The sequence below is a fragment of the Erinaceus europaeus genome, chromosome 1 (genome assembly GCF_950295315.1).
Source record: "Erinaceus europaeus chromosome 1, mEriEur2.1, whole genome shotgun sequence".
Classification (NCBI taxonomy): domain Eukaryota; kingdom Metazoa; phylum Chordata; class Mammalia; order Eulipotyphla; family Erinaceidae; genus Erinaceus; species Erinaceus europaeus.
The window spans coordinates 148,157,193-148,175,016 of NC_080162.1; the positions used below are offsets into that span (position 1 = coordinate 148,157,193).

Below are 17,824 nucleotides of genomic sequence, written 5' to 3' on the forward strand. Positions count from 1 at the left end.
ATTGTTGTTATTGCAGTCATTGTTGTTGTATAGGACAGAGAAAAATTGAGAGAGGAGGAGAAGATAGAGAGGGGGAGAGAAAGATAGACACCTGCAGACCTGCTTCACCACTTATGCAACAACTCCCCTGCAGGTGGGGAGCTGGAAGTTCGAATGGGGTTCCCTATGCCAGTCCTTACACTTCGAGACATGGGTGCTTAACCTGTGTGCTAACTGCCCAGACCCATCATAAACTTTATTTGGAAAAATAAATGGCAAGCCCCTTTTTGCCCTGTGACCTAGTCAATGACCCTTGCCTAAAGCAATCAGAGAATTTATTCAACATCTCATGTGTTATCATTGCAACCCAACTCTTCTCATTTTACTTTTTCAGTACCGACTTAATGAGAATGTGTTGATTTACAGGACTATTGTTGTCACAAGGGAACATTGCCATATTTGCCCCAAGACACATTTCACCTCCACCAGATCATGATGCTGCCCCGCCATGGGGACTTGGATCCCCAGTCTTTCCTTAGTGCTCCACTTTCCCTGTTCTGGGTCCCCAGATCTGCTACAGACCACAGTCCATTGAAGACCTGCCCTGCATTATCCTTTGCTTTACTTCATAGAGCCCATCTGTGAGTGAGATCATCTTACCATAGGAGCCAGTAATTCCTCTCCAAGGCAATTATCCAAAGAACACAAAAACACTTATCTGAAAAGATCTATGCACGCCCATGTGTGTGGCACTACTATTTGTAATAGCCAACATTTGGAAACAAAGTATTCAGCAACTGTATGGTTCAGGAAGCTGTGGCATATGTGCACAATGGAAGATTACACTGCTGTAAGGAATGACAACATTATTCTCCTACAACATGGAAGGAGCTAGAGGGAAATATATAGAGGGAAATCTAAAAGGAGTGGGATGAATATCAAATGAAGTATGTGCCAAAATTTGAGAGATGGGGACTGGGTGGTCACACACCAGGTTAAAAGCACATAGTAGAAAGTGCAAAGACTTGAGCAAGGATCTGGGTTTGACACCCCAGTTCCCCACCTGCAGGGGGGACACTTCATATGTGGTGAAGCAAGTCTGCAGGTGTCTTATCTTTCTCTCTCCCACCCTATCTCCTCCTCCTCTCTCAATTTCTATATGTCCTATCCAATAAAAGGGGGGAAAATAACCACCTGGAGAAATGGATTCATAGTGCCAGCAATAAACCTGGAGGCAAAAATTAATTAATTAATTAAATTTTGGAGAGATCAATCCTAATAGCCTGAAGAGTTCAATGGGTATTGTTCTTCTCTTTGCCAAAAATGCAAGAAAGCCACCATTTGAAACAACGTATTTGTCAACCATTGTGCTAGGCTCCTGATATAACCATTGGGGGTGGAAGACAAAAAAAGTCATAGTATTGGTTGATAAGATAGCTTGGTGGTTCTCATCACACATGGGGGAACTTTGATGTTGTGGTGTATTTCCCTCTCTCCTTATGCCTCTTTCTATGTGTGAAAAAAAAAAAAGTCAGCCATGAGCCTTGAAACTCCAGTAATGACAAAAGGAAAGAAAGTCATAGCCCTCTCCTGGAGGTTCTTGGAGTCTATTTGACATTATCTGGTGAATAAGCAATCACAGGGCAGCAGATCCAGTGACATCAAGCAGGCTACCAAGAGGACCCCCCACATCATCCAGTTGATAAGACCACCCCTCTGCAGCCAGCCTCCAGCAGTTCACAGACCCAGGAGAATTTGCCAGGAGACAATGGCCACCACTGCCTGCATTTCTACAGTATATACATACACTTCTACAGATGTTTATGTAATTTAACAATTGATTTATTTAATCCATTTTATGGAAGGCTCGGAGCACTGCTCAGCTCTGGCATAAGGTGGTGCCAGGCATTGAAACTGCAGGTTTTGGGACTTCAAGCATGCAAGCTGGTGATCTGACAGTCTTAGCTCTCTCTCGGTCCCATTTCTATTTATTTATTTATTTACTTATTTATTTGATACCAGGGTTACCTCTGGGGCTCGGTGCAGGTACCACCATTCCCAGTGACTGGCACCCTACACACACACACACACACACACACACACACCTCCACTTTTTTATTTTAGTAGATAAGACAGAGAGAAATTGAGAGGGGAGTGGAAGATTGAGAGGGAAAAAGACAGACTCTCACAGACCTGCTTCACCACTAGTGAAACATTCCCCTTGCAGGTGGGGAGCAGGGCTCTAACCTGAATTTGCATATAGTAATATGTGAGCTTAACTGGGTGTGCCACTGCCAGTCCCCCTGGCTCCATTTCTAATATGTATGACAATGACATCATGGTCACAGGCCCCAGGGCAGACTGCTGACCTCACTCATCTCACTCTCAGTGCCTTACATTTTAATTGAAATTGGATTTAGGACATGGGGGAAGGTGAAATGGTCTTACTCCTTTTCTAGCCCAAGTCAGGAACAGCTTAAAGAAAAACAAAGAAGGGCCAGGTGGTGGTACACCCAGTAGAGCACACATGCTACCAGGTACAAGGACTCAAGTTCAAGTTACTGGTGTCCACCTGCAGAGAGGAAAGCTTCATCAGTAGTGAAACAGTCCTGTGGGTCACCCTTTTCCTCCCTACCTCTTATCTTCCCCTTTCCTCTAAATTTCTCTATCTGTATACAAAAAAAGAAAGATGACTGATTGGAAAGAGGAAATGTTCAAAAAGCTTAAATGGAATAATAATTTTTTTAAAAATCCAACAGTTTTTAGCAAAATGAAGAAGTAACCCAACAGAAAATTGAGATTCGAAGAAGAGAGAGAGGCTACAGCTCATGACAGGAGGCCTTGAAATATGTCAGAAGCAGAATGAGACACACACTCCATTGGTCCTGGGACTCGGGGATGGAAAACATGTGGGGACCTTGTAAGTGAGCCCCTCATTTCTGCATTTGCCAAGGCAGACTTTTAGGAGTTCTTCCTCCCCAGATGCTCTTGAAGCAGACAGATCTCAGATAGCATATCGTGAGCAGCAGACAGAGTACACAGGATGTTCCTGCTTGGCTTGACAAATGAGGTGGGGAAGTTGCAGGGCAGACAGCAAGGATGAAAGATCTCCTGGGGGACATGGAACCAGCATCGGCCCAAACTGCTTAGGTCACCACCAGACAGCCTCAGGATGAGTCCAGCCAAACACCAGCCAGTCCCTGATTTGTAAGATGGGCTCCAAAGAAAATGGAGGACCTGAGGTCCTATGGTACTGGGTCTGGCATGGAAGTATGGTGTGAACCTCTCTCTGAAATGAATCACCCTAAGTCAAGACCCTGAGTGTCTGCTGTCTTTGAGGCTCATGGCCATAGCTGGCCTCATCATGCACATATGCTGATGGAACATTCATTGACCTTTTAACTCAACTACTTAACTCAGTCATGTTCAAAGTTTGCTTCTTATTCCCTTTTCCAACTCAATTGTGGAACATCATAGATTGCACAATATTGAGAATGAGTTGATGTTTTTCTCCCTAGGACCTAGGATCTTTGTTAAGTCCTAATACATTATCTCAGCTTATTAAAAATTGCTTCCTAATGTCTTCATTGATTTTTGTGTCAAAGTAATTCTTTCAGCAGTTTTAACCATAATCCTTTCTGGGCTATCACAAATGAAATCACAGTTTACTGTGCTAAGATGATTTAAGACATGAAAATAGGACCAAGGTTTGCTTGGAGAATGCACTTGCTTTGTCATGTGCAAAAGCCAGGCTCAAATCTGGGCTCCACTACACTGAGGGAAGCTTTGGTGCTGTGGTATCTTTTTTTTTTTTTTTCCTCCAGGGTTATTGCTGGGCTCGGTGCCTGCACCATGAATCCACCGCTCCTGGAGGCCATTTTCCCCCCCTTTTGTTGCCCTTATAGTTGTAGCCTCGTTGTGGTTATTATCATTACCATTGTTGATGTTGTTCATTGTTGGATAGGACAGAGAGAAATGGGGAGAGGAGGGTAGACAGAGAGGGGGAGAGAAAGATAGACACCTGCAGACCTGCTTCACCACCCGTGCGTGAAGCGACTCCCCTGCAGGTGGGGAGCCGGGGGCTCAAACCAGGATCCTTATGCCAGTCCTTGAGCTTTGCGCCATGTGCGCTTAACCCACTGTACCACCACCCGACCCCCCCCACTGTGGTATCTTTCTATCTGAAAAATAAAAAGAAGTTGGCCTGGAGTGGTGAATCCCCAGTGATGGCTAAAAAAATAAATAAAATAATAAATACACATTCAAATATTATATAGTTTTAAAATTAAAAGTATAGTAAAACACAAGTCAGAGTAACTGAACATATAGGAGGAAACTGTTTGAAGAGGTGATAAAAATAAAATCCTTGAAGAAACCTCATCTAGAAGGAAACAGGACTTGCTTCTGCAGGAAGAGATCAGACCAAGGATGACAGTCTTCACTTGGGGTCACCCCTCACTTGCCTCAGGAGCTAGGGGTCATGGCTAAATCCTCTCCACCTTTGCTAAGGAGACCTAAAAAGTCTCTTACAAGAGAGTGGTCTACCTGGTAGAAAGACCTTTCATATGTAAACTCTCCAAGAAGCCTCACAGAAAGGGAAGCCCATCCTCCTCTCTTTCCCAGTAATTCCTGCTGGGTGTTTTTCACAGATCTCCCAAATGGCTCAGGGGGTCTGGGAGAGGTCCTTAGAGTAGCCCCTCATAGTGATCTGGTTGCCCCAGACCAAACAATGTGTATCTGAAATTTAACAGCACCTTTTTAACAGTCTACCTTTCTGGGTACTGCTTTCTCTAAGACAATTCTCCATCAAGTGGTGAGTATTTGGCTCACTTCAACATTTCGGCTATTGTGGAAAAGGTTGCTAAGCACATTCATGTACAAGTTTCTCTGTGAATCTGTTCATATTTCTCTTGGTTATATACCTAGGGGCGTAGTTGCTGGATCATTTGGGAATGCTAACCTCTTTCTTCTATTCTTTCTACAATATCATTTCCCAGCCAAATCATCCTCAGACTAAGCACCTGAGATTTATAACACAGTCTTCAGCTGTGAGGGAAACATACTAGAGTTTGGAAAATAAAGGAGCCCATGACTCTAGTCCAGGGCAATAGGAATGAGCAGAAGTAAGAAAGGACTGGCTTTGGGAACCACAGATGCTGTAGACAGATACAGGGTTCACTTCTATCTTGAACATTACCTTGCTTTATGACACTGGGCAAGGTTACTTAATTTCTTTGAGTCTCACATTCTACAACAGTGTAGCAAAAACAGCAATCCTTCAATCATGAATATTCCTCTTTTCTTTTCTTTTCTTTTCTTTTCTTTTCTTTTCTTCTCTTTTCTTTTTTGCCACAGAGTTATTGCTGGAGTCAGTGCCCACACAATGCCACTGCTCTCTGCAGTCATTTATAGCTTTCCTCTAGGTAGAGGCCAAAAGAAGGAGAAAGAGTGATGGAGAGAAAAGGAGACCCTGCAACATTGTTTCACCACTCATGAAGCTACCCTCCTGAGGGTGCTCCCATGTTCTTAGGAGCAGGACTTGAACCCAGATCCTCCTGCATGGTAACGTGTGTTTTCTGCCTAGTGATTAACCTGCCAGCCTCTAGTTGGTGGTTTTCTTACTTTTTTTTTTTGCTATTAAGCTATAGAATCCTTGCTCTCAATAAAATTCCCCCAGCAGCTCAAAGTGTGAAATGGAGCACTTGAAAAGTACTCTAGGGGAATCAGAAGTGAGGGCCTCAGAGCCCAGAAGTAGACTTCTCCCTGTATCCTCAACTCAGGCTCTGAAGGAGTCACAGAGGGACCAGAGCTCCCCAGGAAGTAGGGCACTTGCCTGGCCACACACATAAACCAGGTTCAAACCCCAGTGCTATTAGGCAGGTGCTATAGCACAGAGGAAGTATGATACTGTGGTCTTTCTCCCTCTCTCTTTTACTGTCTCTATCTATATGAGAAGGCAGATTCCAGATTGGAGAAAAGCAAAGGAACAGAAAAAACACAGGGTAGTCTCAGAAATTTTAGGACCAGGAGCTGGATGGTGATGCACTTGATTGAGAGCACATGTTACAAGGTGCAAGGACCCAAGTTTAAGCCCCCGGTCCCAACCTGCAAGGGGAAAGCATCTCAAGTGTTGAAGCAGTGCTGTAGCTGTCTGTCTCTTTCCCTCTCAACCTTCCCAGTTTACCTCAGTTTCTGGCTGTCTCAATTCAACAAAAATAAAGATATATATATATCTTAGGACCACAAATTAAGTTATAGAAGATCCTGAAAGGGAGGACTAGTGAGCTTGAGGAGCTGAGAGAAGAGGACTATCTTTCCCCCTGTCTAAACTGATACTTAGCAGAGAACTCAAATCTGTATTTCAATATCAGCTACGGACTTTAGGTCCACTGGTTCCACTGACAAAGACACATCTACAGAGGATGAAGAGCATAGGGATGGATTATGCGTGCAAGGAGCTTCCTCTGACATTTCCAGCCCAGATAACTTTGTTGAGAAGGTGCTGCTGAAATAACAGGTCTTCCTTGTGTTGATGAAAAACTCATTCCATTGCACAAATATGCCTGAATTTTACATTAGGAAGCCTGACTCATTAAATATTTTTTTGGTGCAGTAACACTTCTGGTCAAAGCAGATTAAACAAATAAGCAATTAGCTTGGAGACTGGGGATGAATGCAGAAGCAGGATGAATTATTTTTTCTAATTTTTTTTCCCCTGTGTGGACAATGGCTTTTTTGCTTTGGCTTTCAGCTGAGCCTCGGGCTGACCTTGACACTCCTTTCCCAGCTCCCTCCGCAGCCTGCAGGGCTTCCTTGACTGGGTGGCGTGGGTGCCATATCATTGCAGAGTGTCTGCTGAGTCTCATCACTGGCTCAGTGAAGTAAGAGGGAGGTTTTAGGTCTGGGGGCTGAGTCAATCCCACCCTCCTAGACTTAAGGCTTAGGTCCCAAGGCAGGGTGACAGCTTTGACGGCTGGTATTGGCGTTGCTCTCAGGAGGTAACTTGTTTTAAGTTACCTTAAGCGCAGAAAAATACGTGTGCCCAGCTTCCTTATGCTTATGACCCAGGTTCAAGTCTGGTCCCTACAATACTGGAAGAAACTTCTGTGCTGTAGTCAGTCTCTCTCTCTCTTTCTCTCTGTCTCTATCTTTAAAAAGTCAGCTCAGAGCTGTGAAGCCCTAATGGAGAGAGAGAGAGAGAGAGAGAGAAAGAGAGAGATGAAAGCATCACTCAGCTCTGGCATATGGTGAAGTCACTCTGGAGCCTTAGACAGACATACCCTGTGATCCAGGAAGTGAACGTACATCAGGTGCCCTTGTTTCTGATATGACTTCAGGTGTGTGTGTGTGTGTGTCTCCTCTTCCTGACCCCCCATTCTTAAAATATTCTCCCTGCTCAGTATCATCTCTATATTGATGAGAAAAGCAAGATTTTGAGCCTTAACCCCTGTCCCACTGAATCTTGAAACTGCACAGGGCTAGTGTTGTTTTCGACAGGTTATGTTGTTTTCGCCAGGCTGGCTTCACGGGCGGGTAACAGGGATTCATGGTTGAGCTGTAGGCAGTATTTCTTTATTCATGCAGGACGCAGCACAATCTAAGCCGAGCTAAGCTAAACTCAAGGTACAGTACTGTAAAACTCACAATGCTGTCTTTATATATACTTGCCAAGTAAGGTGGAAACAGGATGTGACATAGAGAGGGTGGAGAGAAAAGTGACTGGTGAAAATCAGAGTGTGACAAAGAGGGGCCAGAGCAGGCGAGAATCCTATCACTGAACCACAAATGCCCTGGAGGGAGGGTGGAACTTGTTAACAGTGGTTATGTAAATAGAATGAAGTGGTTATGTAAATAGAATAGTGTTAAGCAGGGGGGATTTAAACCAGATGAAACAGAAGGGGTCTCATGCATACCAACAGGCTAGGGCTGGGGCTGGGAGGAGCAACCTGAGTTTTGAGACCCCCCCCATACCTTGGGTATTGTGGGGCACAACCAGGATATCTAGAAACCAGAGTACATGGGCCAGGGCCTGGCATACCTGGTTAAGCACACATATTACAGAGCACAAGGACACGGGTTCAAACCCCTGCTCCCCACATGAAGAGGGAAAGCTTCCAAAGTGGTGAAGCAGGGCTGCAGGTGTATCCCTAGTTTTCTCTCTCTCTCTCTCCCTCCCCCTCCCCTCTCATTTTATCTTTATTTCTATCCAATAATAAATAAGTAAATATATTTTTAAAAGAAAGAAACCAGAGTTACCAACCTGTGACAAACTATCTGTAGCCCTTGAGTTTTCCATCAGCTTGTTCCACTGATGGCTCAGAGCACTGATGGTAGGGAGGCAGGTTCTTTTAGGAGTCTGTCTCTCCCTTACACACACACACACACACACACACACACACACACACACACACACACACGTGCTCGCAGCCTCTTGGGGGATGGCTAGTAAACAGGGAGCACCAGGATCACATAGCTCTTGCACTGGAAGGATATTGCTCTCAAGTACCTCTGAACCCTCAGGGGTCTCCACAGAGCTCTCTGCCAGGAGGAGGATGTGGTGACCAAGCCAGCACAGTGTTGGGATACCTCTGCCTTTGGGCCACCCCCTAGGGCTACTCTTTCCTGCTGGGATCACCATGTAGGCACCAAGATTGGTCCTTTACAGCAAACCTGCAAGTTGCAGACCAGAGGTAGTGGAGGCTGGAAGATATGCCTGGAGGGGGCACCTATCCTAGCTTCTGCCCTAGGTGGGTGTCTGGGGTAGCTGAGAGTATACAAGACAAGACTTAATAAGCAGCAGGAGCACAAGGTTCAGCTCTGTGGCCTCTCCCCCAAGGCCTGTCCTCCTCTGAAGTGAGACAAGAGTGTTGGCTGCTCCAGATCACAGAATGTTCCATCCAGAAGGGAGTCTACCAGAGGCACTGACACTGGAGAGACCACTGTGCCACCAGAGCCAGGCAGCAGAGCTAGTGCTACAGTCACTCTGCTGTCCTGGCCTGGAGGTCCAAGCCCAAAGCCCCTCCTCTTATGGATGGGTTTGTACCCTACTGCCTGGCTGAGAGTACTCCACCCCATACCAAGTCCCCACAAAATTCCTGGCCTCCTTCCTCTTGACCCTGACCTCCTCCTTCACCATGCAATATGCCTTGCCTAGAGCACCCCAGAAGGTTTGCTTAAGAATCAGTGGATGGGACTAGGTGGTGGCACACCCAATTGAGCATACACATCATCGTCATCATATGCAAGGACTGAGATTTAAGCTCCCAGTCCCCACATGCAGGGGAGAAGCTTCACAAGTGGTGGAGTAGTGTTGCAGCTGTCCTACTCTCTCCCCCTTCCCTCTCAATTTCTTTCTGTCATATATATATATATATATATATATATATATATATATATATATATATATATGCACACGGCCACCAGAAGCAGTGGTCATACAGGCACCAAGTACTGGCAATAAACCAGTTGCAAAAAGAAAGAAAGAAAAAAGAGGGAAAGAAAGGAAGAAAGAAAGAAAGAGAGAAAGACATAAAGGAAGAATGAAAGAAAGAAAGAAAGAAAGAAAGAAAAGAAGAGAAAAGAAAAGAAGAAAAGAGGAGAGGAGAGAAGGAAGAAAAGAAAAGAGAAGAAAAGAAAAGAAAAGAAAAGAAAAGAAAGGGGAGTTGGGCAGTAGCACAGCGGGTTAAGCACAGGTGGCGCTAAGCGCAAGACCGGTATAAGAATCCTGGTTCAAGCCCCTGGCTCATCCATCTGCAGGGAGTCGCTTCACAGGCAGTGAAGCAGGCCCACAGGTGCCTGTCTTTCTCTCCTCTTCTCTGTCTTCCCTACCGCTCTCCATTTCTCTCTGTCCTATTCAACAACAACAACAGCATCAATAATAACTACAACAATAAAACAACAAGAGCAACAAAAGGAAATAAAGAAAGAAAAAAGGGAAAAAATCCAAAAAAAGGAAAGAGGATGGATGGATGGATGGATGAATCAGTGGACTCCCCAGTACCCTGCCCCCAATCACCTTCCAGAATATTCCATCCACACCCAAAGTAAGAAAAAGTGGCTTTCCTCTTCCTGTAAACATCTCTGTCCTCTAGCCTCCTGGGGATGTGTGGCTCATTTCACTCTGGCATATCTCAGGGTAGGGACGCAAGCTTTGTCCTCAGCCTTCCCTTCTCCACTGCCTCTCTCACAACACTGCCCATGATCCCCTCCTCCTTCAAGTCTGCATGCCACTCACTGAAATTCAAGCCTGGCCCCCAACATATTGGAGGCAGCTTAGGTGCTTCTGATGTCTTTCCCTCTGCCTGTCCCCATCTCTATCTGCAAAAGTATGCCTGGCATGGCAGAGCCCTGGAAAAATATTTTATTTATTAATATTTATTTATTTATTTGATAGAGACAGAGAGGAATTGATAAGGAAGGGGAAACAGAAAGGAAGAGAGAAAGAGAAACACCTGCAGCACTGTTTCCATACCTGTGAAGCTTCCCCCCTGCAGGAGGGGACCAGGGGCTTGAACTAAGGACCTTGTGAGCACACTCCCAGATGCACCACCACCTGGCCTCAGCCCTAAAAAATATAATTGCTACTCACCTGGTCCACTTATGGGCCTCCCACCATCACCCCTGGGCCTCTCTGAAGATCCAGTGACCATCCCCTCTTCTCTATCCCAGCCTTTTATCCCTTGCAGATGACCTTCAAGTCTTCACAATGTGTTCTCAGCTGCCCTCAGCCATGACATACTAGGATTTTGCCTCACAGGGACTTATTCCCTTTTCCAAAGCCATAGAGTCAAGTGCACTTCTGCCTCCTCACCTCCTTCTCTGGGGAGCTGGGGTGAACTGGCCCCATCTTAACATTCCACCCAAAGACTCAGCCCTCTCCTTCCTTGTAGCCCTCATTATCCAGCATAGCAATCACATAATTGACAGCCCTCTTCTTCATCTCAGGTCTAAGTCGCCTTTATATTTTTCTGTCTTTTACAGCAAACTTCAACTGGAAAGAGAGAGAGAGAATATGAATCTACTCCCAGCAGTCCTGCACATCTGAGTATGGCAAGTGAACTGCTTTATAAACATGTTCACCAACTGCAAAGGAGCTGTCCTCACTCCTTGGGATGAATGTCCAAAGTCTCTGTCTATCTCCCATTGTCTGCAATGGCACTGCCAAGCCTCTCCCATTCTCCTCCAGATTCAACCCCTTCCTTCCTGCCTGGCCAGCAACAAAGTTTGCCTCTCACTCCATAGAGAAGACAGAAAGCTGGACAGCCGGGAGTCAGGTGGTAGTATAGCGCGTTAAGCACACATGGCACAAAGTGCAAGGACTGGCCTAAGGATCTCACTTCAAGCCCCCAGCTCCCCACCTGACAGGAAGTCACTTCACAGGTGGCGAAGCAGGTCTGCAGGTGTCTATCTTTCTCTCCCCCTCTCTGTCTTCCCCTCCTCTCTGCATTTCTCTCTGTCCCATCCAATGACGACGACATCAACAACAATAACAACTACAACAATAAAACAAGGGCAACAAAAAGGGAATAAATAAATACATAAATATTTTAAAAGAAAGAAAGAAAGACAGAAAGAAAGAAAGAAAGAAAGAAAGAAAGAAAGAAAGAAAGAAAGAAAGAAAGAAAGAAAGGAAGGAAGCTGGACAGCCAATGGCTACTCCTGAACATCTCTGGGAACCCCCATGGTATTTCTTGTTTTATTTTTCCAAGGGCATCACTGGGGTTTGGTGCCTTTATGACTCCACCAATTCCAGTAGCCAAACCCCAGCCCCCACTTTTTTGTTTATTTGTTTTGTTTTGATAAAAGGAGAGAGAGAGAGATCTGCAGCACTGCTCTACTGCTTAGGAAATCGATCCTCCCTGCAGGTGGGGGCTGGTGTCTTGAATCTGGGTTCTCCTTATGGTAGCGTGGGCACTTATGGTAGCCACCACCTGGTACTTCTGAGTGTGTTTTCCCCCTTTATTGTGGGGATCAATGGTTTATAGTTGACAGTAAAATACAGTAGTTTGTATATGTGTAACATCTCTCAAATTTCCACATAATAATCTACCCAGTTCCCTACCTAGGTCCTCCTCCACCATTGTGTTCCAGGACTTGAACACCCCACACCCCCCTCCAGAGTCCTTTACTTTGGCTTAGAACACTTTTTAAAATATTTTACATAGGGAGAGAGAGAGAGAGAGAAGAGAAGAGAAGAGAAGAGAAGAGAAGAGAAGAGAAGAGAAGAGAAGAGAAGAGGAGAGGAGAGGAGAGGAGAGGAGAGGAGAGGAGAGAAGGGGGGGAAGAGAGAGAGCCAGGTCATCACACTGGTACATGTAATGCTGAAGAACTCAGGACCTCATACTTGAGGGTTCAGTCCTTTCCCCATTGTGCTACCTCCTAGGCCATATCTCCTGTGGATTAGCAATCTATCACTCATTCTTCAGCTTTGGCTGAGGTGTAGGGGTTCCTGAAGGAGGAGACCTGGCCTTTCCCCTCATGAGGCCTGTCTGTCAGGAGGAATAGAGCCCATACATGGTAAAGACAAACATACATCCAAGAACATGTCCAGCTTCCTTGTAACCAGTTTAGGGAAGGTTGGTACACACCAGGATTTTCTATGAATAGCTCTTCTGAGCTCTTTTTCACTTATACACATCTACTCTGTCCCCCCAAAAAGAAAAAACTGGGGGTGAAAGGGCATGGGAGACAGTACAATGGTTATGCAAAAGGCTTTCATACTTGAGGCTCCAAAGTCTTGGGTTCAATCCCCTGCACCACCATAAGCCAGTGTGAGCAGTGTGTACATTAAAATTGAAAGCCCCAGTTCATATAAGCATGGTAGCCCAGCTTATAGAAGGCAACTGATCCTCATACCTAGGTTGGCAAAACATACTTCTTTGCCCTAGGAAATATTTGTGGTCAGAGATGCCTTTATTTACCCAGAACACTGAATGCACATTTTTCCCTCCTCATCTTTCACATCCGCTTGGAGAAGATGTTAATTTTTTGAAATTAAACACTTAGCTTGATTACTGTTTTGTTAATTGCTGCATTCAGAAACCCCCGGCACTCCTGCCTGGTTAACAGGGACGGCACTGTGAAGATGAGAGGCCTGGAGCAGGCAGGCAGGTGGACAAGCGGCAGTGCTGGGGTGCCCGCCCCTGGGTTCCTGGTGGGTGTGCTCCAGCAGCTGGGCCCTGCCTGTAAGGCTGGGGACGGTCTGGCTCAATGCTGTCACCACACGTGGTACCATTATTTGGGAGAGATAAGGTGCCCCAGAAATTTCTTTCTTTTTATTTAGAAAGAGACAGAGAGGCAGAGATAATGAAAGATACCACAGCACTGAAGCTTCCTTCAATGCAGTGGGGGCTAGGCTCGAACCTGGGTTGTGCACATGGTAAAGCAGCACACTATCCAAGTGACCTAGTTTGCTGGCCCCAAGCATTTCTTTAATCAATAATCTGATTGTTCAATGACTATTAATTGAAGGCTATCATTTCAGGCAAATCAGTGGACATCAGGGTACGACAGTCCACAAGGTGAACACTGAGTCCCCTCCTGGGCAAGAAAGTTTGTCCTTAGAGCCATTTGCCTGAGAAGTGAGCACAAGGGCATCACCATCTCTGTCCCATCTGCCTCCTTCCCTAGGCTCACAAGAGGAACGTCAAGGAGTTTCTGATCCAACAAAAGGTCCCTTCAGTCACAAGGGTCCTCCAACCACATCTGGATGCAGAACAGGTCAGGACTTGTCCCTCCCCGCAGGCAGGCCCATTAGCACTTGATAAGCCAGATACTTGAGGTCCCTGGCCTGAGATGGAGGGATATAAGAAAACAGCTCTCCAGGGTCCACAGGGCTTCCTATAATCATCACATCAACACAAGGCCAGGGATTCTCAGCCATTCTCCAGCTGTGAACAGCATCACTGGCTTCCACACAGGACCTGGAATGGGAAGAATTCTGCACTACCCACCATGGCCCAGGTAGTGTCCTCCCCACACAGTCTGGTAGACCAACAACCTGAAATCTCTCTAGCATCTGTGGGGGTCATGTCCTAACTTCTGGAAAGTGAAAATTGGCACTTAGCAGGTTGTGGCACCCAATCCAGCTAAGGGATCCCCAGCTTGGCACCCCAATCTCCATGAGTGATGTGTACCTGCATGTGAGCTCCAGGAAATTGTGATTCATGCCTGTGCTGTCGGTTCCTCTGTCCTGGTGCCAAGAAGACCTTAGTAGGCACATCTTGAATAAGTAAATGAATGGAAGCAGGAACCAATTACTCAGCCTCCAGAGATAAGCTACAAAGAAAAGCCAGATCCAAAGTGGAAGAGCTTAAAGATTTCCCTCTCTCCCTCTCTCTCTCTCTCTCTCTCTCTCTCTCTCTCTCTCCTTTTCTCTTCTTCATCACTGCCTGGCCTCATGAGTCTCTGCATTTGCTCTCAATAGCTTCTGGTCCTCTATTCATTGGTTTGATTTTATCTGTCTACATGTAGATTTGAGTGGGCCTGTGCGTCTCTAAAACGTTAAGGTTGAGAAATCTAAAGACGAGAGACACCAGATCACCTGGGCACATAGGAACCGCCAGGATATATTCTGGCCAATACTAAACGCTAAGATACACTAATTTCTAGGGATGAAAGAGAGCTGTCAAAACATTGCCATGGTTTTCATTCCCTATTGCTGCGTGGTCTCCTGAAGTTCAGGGAGTCTGAAAGTGACTCCTCACAGAGATTATCACCTGGGAGGAACCTCAAGGCTTCCTGCAAGTGGAAAAATCACTTGGTTCAAAACAGTGCTGCGTGTTGATACTATTGTTTGCTAGCAGTTAGGACCTTAGGAGACTGTTCAAAAGTTTCTTGTCAATTTAAGATCTTGAGAAATAATAATTAAAATACAATCTCTATGGAATTAACAAGGAGATGAACTATGAGATTGAATTAGGAACAGTGAGGATTTCATTACTCAAGTTTTTTTTTTAACTTTTCTTTATTAAATCAGTGCAAGTTTTCCTTAAAATCACTCTAGTTTTTCCAAAGTTCTGACTCAATCTTTCATCTGCTCCAGAGCCAGTTCTGCCTGTTAATTTCCAATGAGACCAGTCCTTAGAAATGAACTTGTTACAGCACATAGATCTTACTACTCTAAATTTTTACAGGCAATGGGGCGATATTGTTTTAATATTTAATTTTGAGATTTACATAATATCTTCTCTCCAAAGAGCACGATATATTGCAATATCATAAAATTCCTTTTCATATTCAAAGATTATTCTTTATGCATGCAAATGCTATATTTAACCAAGGAATAATGTAAATCAGGTGATGGATTCAGAGGACTTGGTGGACGAGGTAATTTTTTTTGCAGGCAAAACAGTGTCTCTAAGTGACTTTAATTGTCTAGGAACTTCAAAAATACCTCAAAAATGGACAAATTATAGGAGTGTTTGACTCTTAACAGAAGCAGCATAGTAATTTTTAAGCAAAATGAAGTAATGGGATGTGCCTATGCTGTGGGCTTGGCGAATGTGCTAGTATTCTACATGCAATTGGCACAGCAGGCCACATGTGAACTGTGTGCAATATAAATGTCAGTGAGAAATATGGATAATGGATCATGAAACTAACAGGGGAGGGGGAGAGTTGCTTTTCCAAAGACATGGTGAGGGGAGGCGGACATTTATGAATAGCCAAACCAGCAGGTGTTCAGGACACAACGCTGGCTTCACCCCTGCCCTCAGCTCTAACTCATCAGGACCCAGCCATTGTTCATGTGCTCCCTCCTTCTTCAGCTTATAGGCAAGCCATTATCCGATGAGACAGCATCAGTCTCAAATAAAGAGACTGAGGGATCTTGGAAAGAAATGGTCTAGGAAACACAGTCCAGCATGTGAATCTCTGACTAGGGACAGAGTCTCAGAAATAAGTCTGGTCTCCCAGTCCCCAGCAGGGTTTATGAAATGATTTTCTACACATCTCATTAGCTTTCACAACAGGAGCAGGAGCAGGAGGAGAAGCAGGTGTCATTGCTTCACTTATTTATTTATTTTTATTGCCACCAGGTCTATCACTGGGACTCAGTGCCTATACCATAAATCCACTGCTCCCAGTAGCCACTCTTTCTTTTATTTTTTCCTTCTATTTCTCTCTCTCTCTCTCTCTCTCTCTCTCTCTCTTTCTTTCTTCTTCTTCTGCTTCTTCTCTTGTTGATAGAGCAGAAAAGAAATTTTGGAAGGAAATACACACACACACACACACACACACAGAGAGAGAGAGAGAGAGAGAGAGAGATGTTGTAGCACTGCTTCATTGCTAGTGAAGCTCCCCCATTGCAGATGGAGACTGGGAATTTGAACCCAGGTCCTTGTGCATGGCAACATGCATGCTCTACTGGGTGTGCCACCACCTGGCCCCTCTTCTCTCCTTTTTAAATGGGGTTCTAGGAAACTAACCCTTGGTCTCCTGTACATGTGAGACTGCTGAGCCACCTCCCCACCCCAGTTATGAGTCTCTATCTTAAGAGAGAGAAGGATGGAATAGAGACACCAATGTGTCACTATCCATGAAGTTTCCTTGGTGTTGCCCATGGTGTTGCCATGTGATGCCAGGGGCCCAATCCAAGCCCTTGCTGATAGGAAGTTGTGTTGGCTGAGCCATTTTCTAGACCCTGGTTGCTTCAGTTTTAAAGTAGAGAAATAACAGATTGTAGTGGTTCAATGACTTGTATGATTGAGTCACACAAGGAGCAGATATAGGGCACAGTACCCTACCACCATGGCCTACAAAGCCAGAATGGTGCTTGCCTGCCCATGTGGAAGGAAACTGGGTCACAACACCCTCTCTGCTCAGGCTTAGGAAAAGCCCATTGGCCTTCTGAGTCAGAGACTGCCAATGACAACTAACAGATCAAACCCAGAGTTGGATTTATTTGGCTTCCAGATGCTTTCAAATGTTCCAGCTAGTTGTTAACATTTTAAATCTGGATTTTCAGCTTATGAAGCCAGGCGGTGCTGGGTATATCACCACTTGATGGAGCTGAGAGGGGCTGACCTGTGTTTGCTGTGGTTCTCACCACTCCTGATTGTCTCACACTTGGCTCTGTTTTGCTCCTCTTCCTCCCCTGCCTGGCCTCAAACAGGTAGTTACTTATCAGAGAGAAAGTGGAGGAGAGCCAGGGAATCACTCTGGCAATGTGATGCCAGGGATATAATTCCGAACCTCATGCTTCAGAATCCAGCACTTTACCCACTGTGTCACCTCCAAGGATGCTGGTTTTGTGGACCTTTGATTTCGTTCTTTCTGGCTAAGCTTGTCCTAAAGTCACTGGCTTGATTATCTTTGTCATTATTGAGGCTTCATTGCACTAGGATTTCTCTTTTTTGTTTTTTGGGTAGAGAGAAAGGGAGGAGAAAGAGTAGAAGAGTAAGGGATAGGGAGTGGAAGGAGAAAGAGTGAGAGAGATGGAGACAGAACTAGAGAGAGGGAAATCACTGAAGCTTCTTCCAATGTGGTAGGGTAGTGGCTATACTCAAACCTGGGTCTCAGTCACAAAATAGCAGGTGAACTATCCAGGTGAGATATTTTGCCAGTTCTCACTGACTTCATTTTTTCTCCTTGCTACAAGTAGATTTCTGAGCTGCCCTCATCTGACCAATCTCATTGCTTCTTTCCAAATTCTCCTCTGAGGTCCCCTCTCCCAGCACTGGCACTCTGAGTCTAGTTAGTAGGAAAGAGAAGTAAAGTTTGTCATTCACTTTAATTCCCTCTGACAGCCAGCTGATCTGGCCATCAGTCTGAATCTAGGGCCAGCTGCCAGAGACCGACTGCAGGAGTGAGTGGTGATAACAACCTCTCCACAGACTGCCTGGCC

At 45.3% G+C, this 17,824-nt stretch overlaps 1 protein-coding gene across 3 annotated transcripts in view; it reads right to left on the reverse strand.

The window, feature by feature from the left end:
- EPHB1 (EPH receptor B1) overlaps window positions 1–17,824 on the reverse strand; it is a 528,699-nt gene that overhangs the window by 135,976 nt on the left and 374,899 nt on the right. The window lies entirely within an intron of this gene.